Consider the following 17,280-nt stretch of genomic DNA (forward strand, 5'->3'; position numbering starts at 1 on the left):
ACCTTGTCTCAGAATTAACACAGGCAGCGTATGCCATCTGGTGATATCTGGTGGCTATTGGGCTCCTCTGGTACTCTGCTGGACCAGTCTGACCCTAATGATCTCTAATGTGGAAGATGGGCTGTTGGGCCTGCTTAGCTGCCTGGGTCCTGATGCAATTGAAGCCTCTGCATATTACACCCCTGGTTGTACTGTACGGTTATAAGAATTAAATAAAATTGATATACCTGTTTGTATACTGTCAACTACTGTTTTATGAACCCCGCAGGAGGTGGAGCCTCTGAAAAGGAATGTGGAAAAGTGTGCATTAGAGATGAGCGAATCAAAGTCAAATAAATTAACTCCTATCCGAATTTTAGGAAAAGTTTGATTTGCCATGAAGCCGAAAAATGTCCTCGCTCTTTGTGGTAACAAATTAATTCCTTCTGAAATTGCGCTAAAAAAAAAAACATACTCACCTCATCCATTTGCTTGCAGAGAGTCTGTCGCAGCTATCTTCATTGATGAAGCCATGTGAAATCTCGCGCAGTGATGTGTGACCGAGCTGGCCAGGTGCAATGTCACCGCACCTGGCTCGTGTGATGACGTCACAGTGTAAGATTTTGCGTGGTTTCTTTGATCAAGATGGACGCAACGGCCTCTCCCAGAGAAAATGGACAAGGTGAGTATGTTTTTTTTTTACCCTTATTAACCCTTGAAAAGGCCTCAATATTTAAGTCAGATCCCACAATGAGTGTTAAATACGGCATCTGAGGGGTTAAATGATAGGGGGTGGTTTAATTGCCGTTCCTCATCATTGTGCCTGCTACATACAATGGAATGTGATTCGTGATTAAGTAATTCATGACGAATCCAATTTCTTTGTGAAATTAGACAAAACAGCCAAATCGAATTTTTGGAGAACTTCGCTCATCACTAGTGTGCATGTCTGGTGAAGAGGGCATTGCTTAGGTAGATGGTGGTGGAAGCTTCCTTCCTGGTTTAGCATTGTACAGGAAAATCTCTCCCAAAGACAACCTCTTTGAGAAGACCAACCTCGTATATGTATGATGTGTATATATTTTTTAGATGTCCATCTCCCTGAAGAACACCTTTCATTGCATATTGTTTGGTCATCTCAAAGAGATTTTACTGTATTTGCAACAGATAACACAAAGGCTGGTTCATCTACTATTATTGATGCAATTCCAAATGTTAATGACAAATACAATATGCATCAGCTAAATAGCTACAGAATACTTGCTTCTAAATGATTCTCTAGGGTTCCACAGTTACATCCTCTTGTGTGTATTTTGGAAAAACACATATAATCCCAAATCTGGAAATGGTAATAGTCATACAAACTAGAAATGCGCTAACTTATAAGCAAGCCAGGAACTCTTCCAAGAAAGAAAGAAAACACTTGTTTAGCAAATTGCTCATATATTGGCTCATTTATAAGGGTATATTGCAGCAGATTGCAGAAAGTATTACTAATATAATATCCTTACCAGAGCAATAAACTTAATGGATCCTCAAGCTATTTTTCCATAGAAGACTCACAATAACACAATTAGGGTAAATGAAATGATAAATATAGTAAATGTGTTTACATTTATGCTAAACGGATAATATTTATTCTCTCAAAGATATTACAGCTTTGCAAAACATTATTTAGGAGACAAATAAGATGATGTATACGGTGACGTAGTGTCCATGTATTGGCGTTAGACCAGTATAATACATGTCAATGGAATTTTTATATTTCTGCAAATATTAGTTGCATAAGATCATGTAGTGATTAGAGATGAGTGTAGTGATGAATTTCACAAAAATTCGATTTTGGTCGGTTCGCCGAATTTCACGAAAAGATTAGATTCAATCTGAATTTATTTGAGACGAATCGTGTTAAAAAACTGTTATTTCCTGGCTGCAGAGAGCCTGTATAGTGGTGTAGAACACTGTGCCTTGCAGTAACACGCATAGGGAGTCTGCTGTAGTAGTTAAACAATACTGTGAGAATGACACGCACATGACAGGTGTTACTCTTAGAATCACTGCGCACTTCACTTATTTGGGCAGTTATGGGGCCAAAACTGACCAAATAACTCAAGTGTGAACTTAGCTTTACAGGTCGATGTTAGCACTAGGTATAAAAAAACATGCAGAGGCCCAAGATCCTACTTGAGCATCCGCCTTCACTCAGTCAGCATTTGGTCAGTAATCCATCAGTATTGCTAAAGCCAAAAAGAAACAGTAGTGGATCCAAAACAGAGATGACATGTGAATAGAATATTTGCATGTCTTCTGTGATTTGAACCCACTACTGCTTTTGGCTACCAAATCATAAGCCAATTCTGATGGGACCATACAGGCCTAACAGCTGCTACAGAGACAGGGTCCGTTGTGTGTCTCCTTTTTCCTTCCTTCTGACAAACCAGAAGGGTCAAATAAATGATGATGTCAACCAGGCCAAAAAGGCAAAAAAATAAGTGGCCCAGTCATGGAGTGGGGAGTGTGGGAGGACAGCTTGAGAAGTCAACAGAGTGGCCCAGTGACATAATGGGGAGGGGGCAGTAGCAGCAGCATGAGGAGCCCACAGAAAGACCCAGTGACCTAGTGTTGAGTTAGCATCAGCATGAGGAGGTCACAGACTGGCAAGGTGACATAGTGTGGAGGTGGCAGCAGCATGAGGAAGCCACAGAGTGGTACAATAAAAGAGTGTGCAGGTGACAGCAGCATGAAGAGGCCGCAGAGTGGCAAGGTGACATAGTGTGGAGGTGGCAGCAGCATCAGCATGAGGAGACCACAGAAGGGCACAATGACAGAGCGTGGAGGTGGCAGCAGCATGAGGAGACCACAGAGTGGCACAATGACAGAGTGTGGAGGTGGCAGCAGCATGAGCAGGCCACAGAGTGGCAAAGTGACATTGTGGAGGTGGCAGTAGCAGCATGAGGAGACCTGAGTGGTGAGGTGGCAGCAGCATCAGGAGACCACAAAGTGACAGAGTGGAGAGGTGGGTGGCAATAACAGTACCCGCTGATAATGGTGGGTGTAAGAAGGTGCACTGGTATCAGATGTGTGGCGGGTGGCAGCATCAGAATAGTAGCTGAGGCAGGTAGTCAGAAGAAACAGATCTCTTTTGTCAAGGTTTGGGTGAGGCAGCATGGATGATCTAATCTGATGCATTAGGCATTGGTGGGTGGAAATCCTGACTGATCCATGCCTAATTCATCTTTACAAAAGGTCAGTATCTCCACATTTTGGGTGCAGAGGGCCCTGCGAGAAGATGGATAATGGCGCAGATAGGCAACCGCCAACTAACTACATAGGATGTCTCTATAGTAGTTCAGTTTGTCCTCTCTCTCAGCTCAGATTTGGAGGGACTCCCTGCCTCAATCTCCACTGCATACTGCCATGGTGTGCCTGGGCCATCTGCTTCGTCTTCCTTATCTCCCTCTTGCTCCTCTGGCTGCTCCTGCTCCTCCTCTCCTGTCACCTGAGTAGAAAAAACACCCATTTTGCTACACATTGCCTGTGCTCCAATGTCCTCCTCCTCCAGTTCAGCCCCCACAGGGCTCATGTGGCCATGAGATGTAGGCGCCACATCTCCATTCCCCTGACTAGCCAGATGTACCAGCATCTGTTCCAGGATATAAAGCAGTGGATTGACGTTGTTCATCCCGTAGTCCTGGTGACTGACAAAAAACAGGGCATCCTCAAATGGCCTGACCAAACGGCAGGTGTCACGCATGAGATGCCACTGGCTAACATCGAAGTTACAAACCGGATTCCAAAAAAGTTGGGACACTATACAAATCGTGAATAAAAACTGAATGCAATGATGTGGAGGTGCCAACTTCTAATATTTTATTCAGAATAGAACATAAATCACGGAACAAAAGTTTAAACTGAGAAAATGTACAATTTTAAGGGAAAAATATGTTGAATCAGAATTTCATAGTGTGAACAAATCCCCAAAAAGTTGGGACAAGGCCATTTTCACCACTGTGTGGCATCTCCCCTTCTTCTTACAACACTCAACAGACGTCTGGGGACCGAGGAGACCAGTTTCTCAAGTTTAGAAATAGGAATGCTCTCCCATTCTTGTCTAATACAGGCCTCTAACTGTTCAATCGTCTTGGGCCTTCTTTGTTGCACCTTCCTCTTTATGATGCGCCAAATGTTCTCTATAGGTGAAAGATCTGGACTGCAGACTGGCCATTTCAGTACCCGAAACCTTCTCCTACGCAGCCATGATGTTGTGATTGATGCAAAATGTGGTCTGGCATTATCTTGTTGAAAAATGCAGGGTCTTCCCTGAAAGAGATGACGTCTGGATGGGAGCATATGTTGTTCTAGAAGCTGAATATATTTTTCTGCATTGATGGTGCCTTTCCAGACATGCAAGCTGCCCATGCCACACGCACTCATGCAACCCCATACCATCAGAGATGCAGGTTTCTGAACTGAGCGTTGATAACAACTTGGGTTGTCCTTGTCCTCTTTGGTCCGGATGACATGGCGTCCCAGATTTCCAAAAAGAACTTCGAATCGTGACTCGTCTGACCACAGAAAAGTCTTCCATTTTGCCACAATCCATTTTAAATGATCCCTGGCCCAGTGAAAACGCCTGAGCTTGTGGATCTTGCTTAGAAATGGCTTCTTCTTTGCACTGTAGAGTTTCAGCTGGCAACGGCGGATGGCACGGTGGATTGTGTTCACTGACAATGGTTTCTGGAAGTATTCCTGAGCCCATTCTGTGATTTTCTTTACAGTAGCATTCCTGTTTGTGGTGCAGTGTCGTTTAAGGGCCCGGAGATCACGGGCATCCAGTATGGTTTTACGGCCTTGACCCTTACGCACATGAGATTGTTCCAGATTCTCTGAATCTTCGGATGATGTTATGTACAGTTGATGATGATAGATGCAAAGTCTTTGCAATTTTTCACTGGGTAACACCTTTCTGATATTGCTCCACTATCTTTCTGCGCAACATTGTGGGAATTGGTGATCCTCTACCCATCTTGGCTTCTGAGAGACACTGCCACTCTGAGAAGCTCTTTTTATACTCAATCATGTTGCCAATTGACCTAATTAGTGTTAATTGGTCTTCCAGCTTTTCGTTATGCTCAAATTTACTTTTTCCAGCCTCTCATTGCTACTTGTCTCCACTTTTTTGGGATTTGTTGACACAGTGAAAATTTGACTCGGATTAAACGTTTGATCTGTCATCTACGTTCTATTACAAATAAAATAGTGACATTTGCCATCTCCACATCATTGCATTCAGTTTTTGTTCACAATTTGTTTAGTGTCCCAACTTTTTGGGAATCTGGTTTGTACACATGGGAGTACTCCTGTCCACTTGGATTATCAGGAAATCGTTTATGGCATTAATCTGTTCGTATAGTCGGTCCACCATACGTAGGGTGGAATTCCAATGGGTGGAAACATCGCATATCAGCCTATGTTGGGGGACCCCGTTCTGCCACTGCCGCTCAAGGAGGGTGTGCTTTGCAGTGTACTAGTGGTTGAAGTGCATGCAAAGTTTCCTGGCCATTTTTAGGATGCCTTGCAGATGGGTGGAAGACTTCAGGAACTACTTGACAACCAGATTAAACACGTGCGCCATGTAGGGCGCATGGCTGAGCCCTCCTTGACGGCGCTTTCGCCTCCACATTCTTCTCGTTGTTGTTCACCATGGTTCTAATTTTGAGTTTTCGGGGAGAAAGCCAGGATTCGATTTCTTGATGAAGGACACAAAGCAGTTCCTCCCCTGTGTGAGTCAGTTCGCCCAGGCAAACAAGGTGTAGAACAGTGTGACACCGCTGTGCCCTGCACATGTTGTATGCTGGAGGAGCACTATGAATTGTCCCTGCAGTGGAGGCTGAGGACACAGTGGAGGATGAGGAGGCAGAGGCGGACATTGTCGCCAGTGGCGTATCTATCATTAGGCAAACAAGCCATTTGGCTAGGGCAGTACTTGCCAATGAAGCGGCAAAATGCCTTGTTTGCCCCTTGTCCCATCCGTCTTATACGCCGGTATACTCAGATCCGATGGGATATTATACCCCCCAGGCATTCCCATAGTGACGGGGACGCTTGCCTGGGGGTTAGAATATACCACCAGATCTGAGTTTTCACGGGTTAGAATATACAGGGCCACACCACTCACAGGAGTACATTTATAAACTGTAATCAGTAACTTTAACTTTAATCATTGCTGATCTCTTTACTTGGATACCTTACTCTTAGCTCCGGTAACAGCAGGCAGTGCGGGCGGCGCTCACTCACTGATGTCACCCGCCTGCTCCTCCTACTAGGCGGCGCAGGCGCATGACATCAGTGAATGAGCGCCGCCCGCACTGCCTGCTGTTATCGGAGCTAAGAGTAAGGTATCCAAGTAAAGAGATCAGCGATAATTTAAGTTAAAGTTACTGAGTACAGTTTATAAATGTACTCCTGTGAGCGTTGGGGAGGGGGAATCAATTTTTTTCTGAAATTAGGATCGAATTCCACTTTGTCAACTTCGATTCGCTCATCTCAAAACATGACATTGTTGGACGTGAGAGGTATGTGTTGCTGTATAGCAAGTACAGTACAGTGCAGTGTGCAAGGGGAGGAGCGACTTAGAGAATTGGGCCATATTCATTTGGGCTTTGGACTCAGATCTTTTGAGACCCTAGCAACGCCCCTGTGCTGCACAAATCTGAGTGCCAGTCTTAGGACTTTGCTGAGGATCCTCTAGTAAATACACTACAGACTTGCCACAGGCTTATCCAATATGTGTGAACATACCTTTCAGGATCTTTACCTACATTGATGACAATATAATTGTCTTCCTTTTTAATTATTGACGGAACTGTTGACTAAGCTGAGAAGTCTTACATTTTTTCTATATTCAGAAGAATGATACTTTCCCGATACAGCCCAATGCATGATTTTGATTCATTCATATCACAACAGTAGTGATCACATAGACAACTTTACCAGTAGTGAAAGCATGGCAGATGATGAGCAGGTAGCATGGCTGCTAGGCCCCTCTTTATGATTAGCTGTAGACTTTTCTAGCTGTATTAATTTGAGAAACCATTAGAAATATCTATATCTGAGAGTCCAAATAAGCAATATCTATGAGAACAACTTACAAAGTTTAAATATGACTAGTGTACTTCTACTGCACAGATCTAGCAGTGCTCTGATTGATTGCCATTGTGGTTGTGGTTCTCCTTAGTAAATCCTCTTGAACTAATTAAACGGATAAAAATCTAATCCAGTGATCCTATCCAAAATGAGCAAATTCCCAATCATTCTCTTCTAGTGATGAGCGGCAGGGGCAATATTCGAATTAGCGATATTTCGCAAATATTTGGTAGAATATTTGTCATGTATTCGCGAATTCGAGATTCGCGAAATCGTCAATGTAATATCATCGCTAAATATAGGCGTGGGTCACAATAGCTACATTTTTCAAGCTGCTAGAAGTTTCTTGAGACTGGCGAAAATAGTTGGCATGGCAGAACATTACAATAGCTTTATATGCAGATAGAGTGCTCCAATATATGCACTAATGATGCAAATATTTTAGCACAATATGTGCAACTTATGTATGTTGCATGTATGTATGGACAGCAGAATCTACAGAAGCTATACTATATCACTCACTAACCTACACTGACTATCTCCCACTAACTATCTGTATTATATATATATACGCTAACTAACTAACTATTACTAACTAACTATCTAATGTAATGACACAGGAAAGCACAGAGCACAGCAATAACACTGCTGTCTCTCTCAGATCTGCAAAATACTGCATACAAAGGCTGCTGGGGAGGTTCTTATATACTAAAGGGGTAGGCAACGTTCCTATTGGTAGCTAGGGATGTTGCTAAGCTCAGACAAAGACATTGCAGCCTTCTCATTGGCCCACAAGCAAGAAGGGAGGTTACTGAAGAAAATAAAATCTAGAATATTCGAAATTACGAATATATATCCCTATATTATAAATATAAGTGCCGATATTCGCGATTAATATTCGTAATTCGAATATTCACGCCCAACACTATTCTCTCCCACCTTTAATTCCTCTCATTTCAGACCTGACCTCAGTCAAGTGTAGTGCCCTAGAGCAGGGAGTACTTTGACATTTGGACATTTGTGGACATTTGCCTATATCCCCTATGCAAAGGTAAAACTTCTTTTTTTTTTTTCCTCTTGAAAGGGTTAACTTATACTGTTTATTACTGTGCTATTGCATTTTATATTTTGTGATATATTTCCTGTTCATTATCACTGTATTTACATGGCTCTGTGGAAAGGGTTAATGCATACTGAGAGACTGTTAGGGCTTTGATTGAGAAGCTGGTAATTTTCTACAGCTGCCATAGGGTTTAAAGAAGACCATGTTTTCATTGCGGTTGCTATGCATTCACGTCACGCATTGCACCCGCACGGAAAACTTGCTCGTGTGAAAGGGGCCTAAATGTCTGGTTTTAGCTATGTTATTATGTCTGGAAACTTGTTTTTGTCTGGAAAACCTGCTGTGTCATTGCCATTGAGTATCATTGAAGCTTTAATATAAGTCTATAACAGACGGGAGCTGAAACAATGTATCAGTTTGTGCTGAGTTTCTCCACTCCACCCCTACCTCTATAAAGTTCTAGTCTAGCAAAAATTGTATATAAGGAGAGCAGTCAGAGCCCATTGTGTGCTGCAGTTAGGGACCAGTGCTTGGAAGGGAGACTCATGCCAGCCTGCATAAGTGACCAGAAGAAATCACTGAGATGGGGACGCTACACCACAGACCATGGGTCACTAGCCCTGTGACCAAGGAGCTACTCGGACTACTGAGTTACAGACCGTGGGCCCTTGACCAGGGTACCAGCTTTCTGAAGAGAAAGAGGGACATCTAGCTCAGGCCTTTCCTCAGCATCAAACCCTTCTTCTGACAGAGAGGAGACTGGAGAAGCCAGCCCAATGCCTTGCCTGTATTGTTTTGTACCTGAATTCCTCCAATAAAAAGTACCCTGGTTTACTGCAGACCCTGACTCTCTGGACTTATTTCCAATTGGGGTGCATCACACCTTACCATCCCTTCCGGAGAGCAGCAACACGTGGTGATACCTCAATGGTGTCCGGGGGACCTAGCGTAGCGTTGGGGCCTCCCCAAACCTGGCCACTGCACAAGCCTACAACAAGGACTTAAACTATGTTCATATCTGTGTTGTGGGTTCTGGTCATAATGAAAGCCATTATGATCTTTCAGGTCTGTTGTTAAGTAAGGATAGCACAGGTGCCGCACCAACCCATTGGTCTACAGTGGGGTCTGCCAGGTTTCTTTTGCAGGGTCTGTCATTTCAACAAACTTTAAATGGAGCCTCCAACACAAATGTATAGTCTAATTAACAGCAGTGTAATATTGTTACAAATTAGATGTATCTATAAAAAATCAGTCACCTCATGGGGACATTGTCATTGCCAGGGGTATGGACAATGTCCCCATGAGTGTAAGAGTGGCACAGGAGAGTCGTAGGTTTAAAAAGGTCACTCACACAACAATTTGGTGCAACAACACATTCAGCTACATTGAAGAACTTCTAATTAACAAGGTGACTTTCTTGGGTAGCAGTCACTCAGCCAATATTGCAGTACAATCATCTGTAGCAGAACAGCACACTTTGTGAACATTAGGTCTGTCTATAGGCATTCCAGTTATGCGTTGCTTTCATATAGCATCAGGGGATTACAGTCCTTTCATTGAGTAAAGTCCCGTTTAATACTAATATTCTGCCACATTTACAGATGTGCCAGACTGTGTGTGCAGAATGAGCCCAGAATGTTCTCCCTGTCAAGCATATTGGTATTATTTGCCAGCGCCATACAGTGTTCTTTGTCTTGTTCATATTTCTACATTGCTTTTATTCCTTTACGTTCATAGACTAGATTGCATTGTATTACAGCCGAGTCAATTTTATTCTCATGTCATGCATAACATTCCTCTTTTATATTACTCTTATATTGTGAGATATAGGAACAGCGTGTAGCATTTGTCCCATAGTTGTCTTCATTTTCTTTCAACACAGTAGCAGTTCTTTCATTTCTAATCATTATGCCGCCTGCCAGTTACAAATGCTGAGATATTATTGATCTGGTATTACGGAGTATGGTGATTCATTCATAGAATATCAGATTACTTACAGACAGATGTCAGTATATTCAGGCTGCAAATGACTTTCAGGCTCTGTTCGTATCTGCATCGGAGGCTTTGTCAGGGTCGGTGCCTACAACGCTAATTTTTCCCTGTCAAAACGACATACACCCAGGCAGAACCCAACACACCTACTGAAAGCCATAATGAAGATGTGAACAGAGCCTTAATCTTATACAGTATATCACATACACGTATGTAATAAATGATGCTTAAATGGGGCTATCCAGGAAAAGATATGTACGACTTATCCTCATGATAGATCATCAGTTTCAGATCTGCAGGAGTATGACACCCAGGATCCCCTCCGATCAGCTGTTAGTAGAGGCCTTGAGCACAGCAACCTCTTTCTAGGCCAGTGACATCACTGTACACATGGCCTAATTGCAGTTCAGCCTCATTATAGTCACTATACGATGTATGGTGCTGTCCTTGGAAGGCTGCTGGGAGCCTGCATCGCTTAACAGAGCTCAGGTAAGCACGGCGGTGCCCTGAAACAGCTGCTAATCGGGGATGCCGGGACTTGGACCCCCGCAGATGTGATAATGATGACCTATCATGGGGAAAAGTCATTATCTTTTTCAGGATAATCCCTTTAACAATAATAACATAGACATCTCAATTTTGACCAAGAAACAAAGAAATACATAGGGGGAAGGGGGCACCATAGCATTGCATGGCTCTCCTACTTATGGAATTTAAAGTGGCCCTGGAAAACAAAAGTGGCACCATTTGTTCCCTATTAGGTATATGGCCATTTTGCCCCTGAAATTTGCTAATCTCTAATAATAAATAATGAACTGTCAATCTACATTTACAACTGCATTCAGTGCCTTTGTCTTAGTTTCTGCTAGTTGTGGCCGGCAGTATAACGCCATTCTTCACGCACAACAACAAAATCCACAAAGAAATCCAGCAAACCCTGTTTTACGTCAACCCTGATTAAAGTGTCTATAGTAAGCACGTAGGAGGGGATTTTCATACGCCAGAATAAGATGGAGTAAAATACAGCAATTTGGTTGTCTATGCAACAGAAAAACAAATCTACACTTACTATGCCTGCTTTAATGCCACAATTTACATTTCAAGAATAAAAGTAAGAAACAGAAAAACGTTGCAAATGTTTGTTTAACGTGCGGCTTGCACAAAAATCTGCAGCTTTTATACACCAGAAAACTGGCATAAAAGGGTTAAGCAATTCCCCCATAGACATGTCATATCACTATTAACACTATTAAATACATTAGTAAGCAGCCCTTTAATTTAAAAAAATTGTAATTACATTCCCCCTCAGACACAGCATTCCAGTGAAATAACATCAGCTTTAGACCTCATGAATAGGGATGAGCGGTCTGTGGATGTTCGGGTTCGCCGGGTTCAGCTGAACTTCGGTTCAAAGTTTGGGTTCGGGACCCGAACTTGAACCGAACCCAAACCCCATTGAAGTCAACGAGGACCCTAACTTTGGTGCACTAAAATGGCTGCAAAGTAGGCGTAGTAAGGACTAGAGGGCTGCAAAATAAAGCAAAATGGGGGTACAAACAGGACAATTGCCTTGCAAACAAATGTGGATAGGGAAATGACTTAAAATAACACAGAATATAAAAAAATATGATAACTAGGAGGTGGAGGTCAAAGTGGAGTAGGAGGTTGAGGAGGCGGTAGCCGTGGCGGTGTAGGTGGAAGCGACGGTGGAGGAGGAGGAGATAGCCAAGATTTTTTCTTTTTTTTTTCTTTCTTTTTTTTATAAATTTGGGAAGGCCCCAAAACATTAGGAAATAGAATAGAGAACGCCAGGAGAAAGTGCAGTGAAGTATAACAATGGCTGGGTGCGGCTGGTATACATGTCTATTCAGCGCAAGGTACGGACAAGTCCCGTGGGATCCATGCCTGGTTCATTTTAATTAACGTGAGCTTGTCCACATTGGCTGTGGACAGGCGGCTGCGCTTGTCTGTGATCACCCCCTCCTGCCATGCTAAACAAATGTTCAGACAATACACTGGCTGCAGGGCAGGCCAGCACCTCCAAGGCGTAAAGGGCAAGAAGTTGAAGGGGGCAGACCCATCAGTCTGTACATTGTAGGCGTGTGCACACATACTGTTCCACCATGTTGCTGAAATGCTGCCTCCTGCTAAGAAGTTCCATATCAACTGGTGGTGCTGGTTGTTGTGGTGTGCTGACAAGGCTTTTCCACATTTTGGCCATGCTAACCCTCCCTTATGAGGTGCTGGTGGTGCCCCAGCTGCATTGGCGACTTCTTCCTCCACCGCCTTCGCCTTATGCGTCCACTGAGCCCCCGTTGTCAGGTGAAAATGCCATCGGCAGTGCATCTACCAGCGTGTGCTTGTACTCACGCATTTTCTGATCATGCTCCAGTGACAGAATTAAGGACAGCACATTGTCCTTGTAGCGGGGATCCAGCAGGGTGGCTACCCAGTAATCAGCGCTGGTTAAAATGTGGGCAACTCGGCGGTCGTTGCGCAGGCAATGCAGCATGTAGTCGCTCATGTGTGCCAGGCTGCCCAAAGGCAATGGCAAGCTGTCCTCTGTTGGAGGTGTATCGTCTGTGTCCTCTGTATCCCCCCAGCCATGCTCCATCGATGCCAATAAGCTTCTTTGGGTGCCACCCTGCTGTGAACATGGTTCCTCCTCCTCCTCCTCATCCTCCAGTACTGTGTCCTGGCTGGACAGTTGTGTACCTGGCCTCTGTTGGTGCAGGAACCCAATCTCCAAGCAACTTGTGAATGACTGGCCTGATAACTGTGGAAATGATACCTCTTCCTTCTCCTCTTGTTCCTGTGCCTCATCCTCTTCCATCATCGCCCGAAGCGTTTTTTCAAGGAGACAAAGACGTGGGATAGTAACGTTGAGGAGGTATCATTGGCACTGGCCATGTTGGTGGAGTACTCAAAACAGCGCAACACAGCACATACGTCCCACATGGAGGCCCACTTGTTGGTATTGAAGTGGTGCTGTTCAGCAGAGCGAATCACCTGTGCGTGCTGCAGCTGAACCTCCACTAACGCCTGCTGCTGCTCGCACAGTCTCTCCAGCATGTGCAAGGTGGAGTTCCACTTGTGGGTACGTCGCATATGAGACGGTGAGCGTGAAGGCCCAAAGTTTCGCTGCAGCGCAGACAGGCGACCAGCAGCAGGGTGAGAACGCCGAAAGGGTGCACAGATGGCTCACACTTTCTGCAGCAGCTCTGACATATCGGGGTACTTTTTCAGGAACCTCTGGTCCACCAAATTCAGCACATGCGCCAGGCAAGGGATATGCCTCAAATCTGCTAGGCCCAGAGCTGCTATGAGATTTCGCCCATTATCGCACACCACCGCCGGGCTTGAGGCTCAGTGGGATCAACCTCTTATCGGTCTGTTGTTTCATGCCCGTCCATAGCTCCTGCGTGGTGTGGGGTTTTTCCCCTAAACAGATGAGTTTCAAAACAGCCTGCTATTGTTTCCCCCTGGCTGTGCTGAAGTTGATGGTGCAGGTGTTAAGCTGACCGGATGAGGAGGCAGTAGAGGAGGAAACGGAGTAGGAGGAGGAGGCAGCAAGAAATGTCCTGCAATCCTCGGCGAAAATAAAAAAAATTATATATATTTACTGCCTGGATTTAACTATGAACAATATTCTTCATGGAATAACCCTTTCAGTGACTTTACTAAGTCTAAAGTCAAAAGGCCTTTCGGTTAAGGAAATTAGATTGTAAGTGTTTCATGCGTGCTTTATTCATAAAATGAAGGCTGATAAAACCTGGCTACTGACAACTATGTTCTTCTCAAGAAAGATAGGTTGGAGTGAAAAACAATTCAGAGGACTTCTGAAAATGTGGTATGGAAAGGCTACAAAAGCATTGCTAAAGACAAAAGTTCATTTAAGTCGACAGACAAAATACGTAAAAATGTGTAAACTTCAAGGCGGATGGTACTTTCCTTGGAGTGGAAATCCTGTTAAAATATCTCCAAAGGCTCAAAGAGAAATCCTGAAAAAATTGGGAAAGACTCTACAACCTGTAAAATCCTCTGATGAGTCCACAATTAGAAAACACTGAACAAGAACAGTGTTTATAAGACACCACAAGGGAAGCTGCTGCTGTCCAAAAACCCACTGTTGCCGGTCTTAAGTTTGCCTGAGGCCACCCAGATGTTCCACACGGGTTCTGGGAAATGTTCTATGGACAGATGACGTTTTTAGCACAAATACACAATGCTATGTTTATGGAAAAGAGAACTCTGCACACCAACAACTGAACCTCCTCCTAAATGTTTAGCATGGTAGAGGGGCATCATCGTTTGGGGCTGCTTTTCTTTCTCATGGTCTGGACGACTTTCAGTTGAGGAAGCAATGCATTCTTAGGTATATGAAAACAAATGACAGAATAATTAAAGGCTAGTAGTCCATGCGCTCAAGCTGAACAAATGCTGAGTGAGAAAATCAGTCATTTGGAATGTTCAAGCCAGTCCTGATCTTAAGCCTATTGAGATTTTGGGGCATCCCCTGAAGGGGACCGTGTAACCAAGGCATCCCAGACATATTTATGAACTGGAATATTTGCAGGGAAGAATGGTCCACAATTCCTCTCCAATGAGGTGAAAATCTTATTTGCAGCTACAGGAAACAGCTGGTGGAAATGATTGCTGCATGGAGCTGCATCTTTTGCCCCCTGGAGTCCTCCAACTGTGCACTCTGGTCTGTGTGAGGATGACGTCCACTTCCATCTTTGTCAGATAAGTTAATCGCTCTGAATTAGTGGTCTTTATCTTTTGGTCATTTCTGAATCTGTTGAATATCATACTGTGTATCTGTCTTAGAGACCTATTATCTCATCACAGACCACTGCACACTTGGGGCGCTCCAGTTTTTGTTGCTTATCTTATGTATTCTCATCTATTTTCGTTGGTTGCTTAGTTATCCCAGTATTAGACTGACACCATCTATCCCCTGATGAACCTTGTTTATTACAAGGGGAAACGCGTTGGAACTTGAGAATTTGTATATTGTATCAGATAACGCATTGTGTATTTTGTATCAGATAAGTGATAGGGCTGAATAAGGACAGGCTAGCCGAGGCACATGGACAGAGTACTCCTACGATCAATGTGTATCTCTGAGCTGAGCAGATCTTTTAAGGGTAAGCATAAGGACAGACATTGGGGTTTTTTATGTGTTGTACCATCTGCGCTACCCGTCTTCTCTAGTTGCTAACCTTCCTTATGTGATAGCTTTCTGATTCACTTGCTGTACTACGGCTTTATTGATCCATGCAGGACATGTCTTATTGTATGTATGTTATGGTATATATATTAAAAGTTAAGTTTTAGAAAGTTTCCTTCTGTGATATTTCACATTCTTGTCCATATTTATGGACAGGAGTATTAATTTCTGTTGATGGGTGTAAGAAAAATGTGGAATGCACAAAAAGGTATGTTTGTACCCCTTTTCCCAGTCACTAGCTAGTGCTGTCAACAGTTTAGCATGATCAAAACTGCTGACAGATTCCCTTTAGGTTAACACATTATGAATGATGTGAACAGGTAACATTTGACTTTACTTATTTAGGGGTCTGTTGTGTACCTTCCATAGAGACCAGCATTGAACTTTTTCCTTGTTTTTTGCGAGACCATCATAGTAGCTCTCAGCAGTAGAGTTGAGCGAACACCTGGATGTTCGGGTTCGAGAAGTTCGGCCGAACATCCCGGAAATGTTCGGGTTCGGGATCCGAACCCGATCCGAACTTCGTCCCGAACCCGAACCCCATTGAAGTCAATGGGGACCCGAACTTTTCGGCACTAAAAAGGCTGTAAAACAGCCCAGGAAAGAGCTAGAGGGCTGCAAAAGGCAGCAACATGTAGGTAAATCCCCTGCAAACAAATGTGGATAGGGAAATGAATTAAAATAAAAATTAAATAAATAAAAATTAACCAAAATCAATTGGAGAGAGGTTCCATAGCAGAGAATCTGGCTTCCCGTCACCCACCACTGGAACAGTCCATTCTCAGATATTTAGGCCCCGGCACCCAGGCAGAGGAGAGAGGTCCCGTAACAGAGAATCTGTCTTCATGTCAGCAGAGAATTAGTCTGCATGTCATAGCAGAGAATGAGGCTTCACGTCAGCCACCACTGCAACAGTCCATTGGCATATATTTAGGCCCAGCACCCAGGCAGAGGAGGGAGGTCCCGTAACAGAGAATCTGTCTTCATGTCAGCAGAGAATTAGTCTGCATGTCATAGCAGAGAATGAGGCTTCACGTCAGCCACCACTGCAACAGTCCATTGGCATATATTTAGGCCCAGCACACACACAGGCAGAGGAGAGAGGTCCCGTAACAGAGAATCTGGCTTCATGTCAGCAGAGAATCAGTCTGCATGTCATAGCAGAGAATGAGGCTTCACGTCAGCCACCACTGCAACAGTCCATTGGCATATATTTAGGCCCAGCACACACACAGGCAGAGGAGAGAGGTCCCGTAACAGAGAATCTGGCTTCATGTCAGCAGAGAATCAGTCTGCATGTCATAGCAGAGAATGAGGCTTCACGTCAGCCACCACTGCAACAGTCCATTGGCATATATTTAGGCCCAGCACCCAGGCAGAGGAGGGAGGTCCCGTAACAGAGAATCTGTCTTCATGTCAGCAGAGAATTAGTCTGCATGTCATAGCAGAGAATGAGGCTTCACGTCAGCCACCACTGCAACAGTCCATTGGCATATATTTAGGCCCAGCACACACACAGGCAGAGGAGAGAGGTCCCGTAACAGAGAATCTGGCTTCATGTCAGCAGAGAATCAGTCTGCATGTCATAGCAGAGAATGAGGCTTCACGTCAGCCACCACTGCAACAGTCCATTGGCATATATTTAGGCCCAGCACACACACAGGCAGAGGAGAGAGGTCCCGTAACAGAGAATCTGGCTTCATGTCAGCAGAGAATCAGTCTGCATGTCATAGCAGAGAATGAGGCTTCACGTCAGCCACCACTGCAACAGTCCATTGGCATATATTTAGGCCCAGCACCCAGGCAGAGGAGGGAGGTCCCGTAACAGAGAATCTGTCTTCATGTCAGCAGAGAATTAGTCTGCATG

Source organism: Bufo gargarizans, chromosome 2 (assembly GCF_014858855.1).
Source record: "Bufo gargarizans isolate SCDJY-AF-19 chromosome 2, ASM1485885v1, whole genome shotgun sequence".
Lineage (NCBI taxonomy): Eukaryota > Metazoa > Chordata > Amphibia > Anura > Bufonidae > Bufo > Bufo gargarizans.